The following is a 5,003-nucleotide window of genomic DNA, read 5'->3' on the forward strand; positions in this document are numbered from 1 at the left end:
CCCACACCAAAGCAAGAGCTACTGCCCTTCGTGACTTTGTCCTAGACTTGGTTTCCTGCGATGCTCCTTCTAGCAGCTTTCGCCAGGATGTTCCAAGAGCCCCATTCCCTGCCTCTCAATCCCCAAGGACCAGTCCCACCTCTCACTCCCTCAATGGCTCCCATCTCCTTGTGATCTCTAAATTCTCTCCCCTCTGCGCTCTGGAAGCCGTGATCCACCCTTCAGGGTTCAGACCTCCAGCACTCAAACTCATCCACAATTGGGAAACAATGGGTGGGTAAAACCGGAACAATGAGCCTTACCCAGTTCCCAGAGCTCTCCCAGGTCACTTGATTACTCGATCACTAAGTTCATAACAAGTTCTCTGTTTGCAGACAGAGCAAGGCGATCTCTCCCCCATTGAGCTTAGCCAGGTTTTGGATCTTGTTCTCCTTCTCTCCAGGGGCTCAGCAGCCATCTGAGGCCCAGCCTGGAGAGGCGCCTCACTTAAGCCCTACTGCATCGTTGCAGGTGCTGCTGCTCCTGCAGCCATCTCCCCTGCCCCTCCCAGCCCACCCACTCCTTGTTCGGATCTTTAAGCTGACAAACGTTAAGTAACAGCCTACCAAGTGTCACCATATTCGTAACCTACTGGGGTGACCATCATTCAGGATAGTGCCTGAGTTCCCCCCTCAACTGAATTCTAAGCATGTTTACCTAAAGTAGCTATAAATCAAATGCCTTAATAAGGTAGGATTACATCATCCTTTACACCATGACTACTGAGTCATCAGAGCACTCAATTAGCACGGTAATTATATTGGTTTATTTATCTGTTCATCGGCTTCACTCTCAGTGCCTGATACATAGAAGGTGCTTGATAAATACTTGTGCAATGCCTAAGAGTGATGACAAGCTCAGGGAAGGACCATGAAAGACAAAGAAGGTGCTGAGTTCCAGCAACAGGGGACGTTTACACAGGGTAATGGGGGAGAGCTTTTCTGGGGAGGTGATGTTCCCACTAAGCTTCAAGGGGGAAGGCTGAGGCAGGAAAGGGAACAGCAGAGGCAGAGTCTGGGCAGGTTAAGGGAAAGAAAGAAGGCAAGGCTGGGAGTGTCATAGGCAGGAGGAAGATGGCATGGGAGATGGGAGGAGGGGCCAGACCACATAGGGTCTTGGGTCCTGTGGGCCAGGGGAAGGAATTGGATTTCATACCAAGGGGAAGAAGGGTCCTTGGGGCCTTAAAGGGGGGGGTGTGGTCGTGAAATGGTCCGTTTTATATTTGAGGCAACTACCTCGGAATGAAGCTCTGCTCCTTGTACAAGCTCTTATACTTCCTTATGAAGACCTGCGCCCCTCCACCTGGCTGGCTCTTCAAAGCATTTGGATCTGGACCACTCAGTCAATTTGACCTCCAGGTCTTCGCTGAGGGTTCTGACCTCAAACTCACTGCTGGGGAATCTTGTATAAAATATCCGGCTTTCAAGAACAATGCTTAGGCACATCAGTTCTGCAGGCCTCTCTCACTGTCCCCAGATTGTCCAACTTCTACTCTTGAATTGATCTAGTGTCCCAGAGATGTAGAATTGGACTGCACTGTTTTGGCCCCATGGAACTTCAGTATTAAGGCACAGGCTCATGCCAAAGGGTCCTGGGGAAGCAGCTGCACACCCAGAACCCCAGCATTCACAGAGATCTCACTGAAGATGCTCTGGAGAAGCTTCTCGGGTCTCCATGGAGGAGGAGCCTCTCTTGAGTATGGAGGCTGGCTGTGATTTTATGGAAACTGGAGCATGTTTCCATCCCTGTGAGGACTCGCGGAAGTCAGATTTGCAGCCTGCTTCCAGTACCTGTGTGAACAATAAAATACACACAACTCAGGGCCTTTTGTAATTTGTTGAGCTCATGTTCCACTCCCGTATTTATTTTTGCCTTTTGTGGTGATGTAGTTCTATTAACCCTCTCAATTCCTTTCGTGGAACAAGGAGGGACATAAAAAAGAAAACAAAAAAATAAAAAAATAAAAAAATTCTTTGCCCATGGCAGGCATTTTATTCATAACCATCTATACCTCCCCCTACACAAAGAAAGTAAAAAAACTCTAAAATGAAAATATAGTTTGATTCTGCTTTGAACTTCGTAAATTTTGTGATATTATGTAAACATATTCTCTGTGCAGTAGAGCAAACACAATCAGAATGACTCCACATTGGGTGGCTGATGACCTAAAAGCTTTCTAATCTTTTTCTCTCTTGCCCATCTTGGATTACAAAAGCCAGAAATCCAGATATTCTGTTTGCCAGCCCCTATTGCAAGTAGACCAAGTTCTAGGGTGGCCAGATTTAGCAAATAAAAATAAGGGACACCCAGGTAAATCTGAATTTCAGATAAGCAACACACAACTTTTTTAGTATAAGTATGTTCCATGTAATGTTACTTATACTTTAAAAATTCTGTGGTATTTTCCTGAAATTCAAATTTAACTAAGCACCCTGTATCTTATTTGGCAATCCTACCCGATTCCTACCATGAGATATAGGGGAAGTATATTGGAGCACATTTAGGAATAATTTTATTCTGGATAAAAAGACAGAGACCACTGAAGAAAAGACCCATCTTTTTACTACCAGGAATGCAGCTGTGATGCCTGGCAGTCTAGCAGCTACTTTATGATCATAAGGTAACAGAAGATTAAAAGTCAACATCTTGATGAAGACAGAGCATAAAGAGCAAACTGAGGTCTTTAATGATATTCTTCAATATTTTATTACTGAAACTGAAAGCATTCTAGATACCCACTGGTGTTTTGGTGGGTTTGAGTTGTTTGTTTTTTGTTTGTTTGTTGCTTGTTGTTAGTAGCCATTTCTGCTACTAAATACTCAAAAGCCTGACTAAGAACTGTAATTTTGGAGAAAAAGAGCCACTCTTCATCACTGACATCTAGGAACAGCCCCAAAGTTAGAAACGATCCAATCTCATAAATGTGGAAATTTATCAGGAATACATGAGTAAATGAGGCAGCAGGGTAACCACACCCTTAAGCAATACTGATGGCAGGGGATTTTCCTGCGCTGTTAGGGGCAGGGATAGAGGGGATACATATAATGCAACAGTCAAAAGCACAAGTTCTAGGGGTGCCCGGGTGGCTCAGTCGGTTAAGCGTCTGCCTTCAGCTCAGGTCATGATCCCGGGGTCCTGGGACCGAGCCCCACATGGGGCTCTCCACTCAGTGGGGAGCCTGCTTCTCCCTGTCCCTCTCCTCCTGCTCTTACTCTCTCTCAAATGAATAAATAAAATCTTAAAAAAACAACAACAACAACAACGAAAACAAACAAAAAACCAGAAGTACAAGCTCTACAGCCAACCTGCCTGGCTTCAAATCTACTTCTATCATTTATTGGCTATATGACTTCAGACAAATTACCAAATCTCCATGTGCCCTTATTTCTCCATCTAAAATGAGGATGAAAACAGAACGTGACATAGACATGTTATAAGGACAGGATGAGTTAATACAAGTAAAGCAATTAGAAACACAAATACATAATCTATTAGTGATCCCAGATAGCATGCAGGCATGCTCCCTCGCACGTGGCTGATCATCTAGCCAACGGCGCTCTTCCCTCACCTCTTTGTGTGACATTTCCTCAGGAAAGCTTTCTTGACCAGCTTACAATGGCTAAGCTGCTTCAGTTACGTGAAGCTGTGGCTGTCCCACATGTTTGCCACGCTGGATGGCAAGTCATGTTTAACTGTGTCTTCTCAAGAATGGAAGCTCCTGAAGGGCATGTATCATGTCCTGCTGGTCTTTTGTTGAATATAGTAATAAAAGGTTGGGGCGCCTGGGTGGCTCAGTCATTAAGCATCTGCCTTCGGCTCAGGTCATGATCCCAGGGTCCTGGGATCCAGCCCCGCATCAGGCTCCCTGCTACACGGGAAGCCTGCTTCTCTCTCTCCCACTCCCCCTGCTTGTGTTCCCTCTCTCGCTGTCTCTCTCTCTGTCAAATAAATAAATAAAATCTTAAAAAAAAAAAAAAAGGTTGATGGAAGGAAGAAAGGGACAAAGAAGTCTGCATTGGGGATGGACTGTGAGGGTGTGCTGTGGAAATGAAACCCAGAAAAAGCACAATCCAAAGAGAGAGACAAGAGCATTACCTAAGGCCCGGTGACGGTCAGCTGGAGAGTAAGACTATAAATGCAGGATGAGGCTCCATCCCAGCATGCTCTCCTTGCCGGCCTTCGACTGTGGGGGCGAGGTGCTCAGGGCCGGGGCGGACCGGCTCGGGGTGGCATACAGGAGTGCAGGAGGTTGAGAACAAAGGCCCAGAAGCCCAGGTGTCAGACAGTGGAAGACCAAACCAGGGGGCAGTAGGACCGGGGAGAAGGACATGAGAACTCATGCTGCTTGTAAGAGAGCAACAGAATGCGGCTCCCCAGTCGATGAACAGAACAAGAAAAAGCAGAGAATCAATGACTCTGAGGACACTGAGTGGAGTGGGGGGGTCTACTGGCAGAGAAGGCAGAGCTTCTAAAGAAAAGCTATGTAGGAGGGGGAAGGGATGTCGCTGCTTTTAGGAATGCTGAGTTTGCGGAGCCAGTAACTCAGTCACTTAAGAGGAGATGTAAGATGCTCACCTGGAAAAGCAGTCCAGGAGGCACAAAGCAGGAGACAAGCTCTGGGAATCAAAAGCTTATGGTGAAAACAACCAGACAGAAGATCAAGATGGAAATCGAGGACTTGAACAAGCACTGTAAACAAATGGGACCCGACAGACATCTGCAGAACATTCTACCCAGTAACACAACACTGCACATTTTTCTCAGGTGCACATGGAATGTTCTCCAGGATAGACTATATGTTAGGCTACAAAGATTAATCTTAATACATACATTTTTAAGAGACTGGGATCATAGAAAATATCTTTTCCTATCACAAATGGAATGAAACTAGAAGTTACCAGCAGAAGGAAAACTGGTAAATTCACAAATATATGGAAATGTTTAACCAATGCACCACAAAAGAA

Source organism: Phoca vitulina, unplaced genomic scaffold (assembly GCF_004348235.1).
Source record: "Phoca vitulina isolate PV1807 unplaced genomic scaffold, GSC_HSeal_1.0 scaffold45, whole genome shotgun sequence".
NCBI classification, from domain to species: Eukaryota; Metazoa; Chordata; class Mammalia; order Carnivora; family Phocidae; genus Phoca; species Phoca vitulina.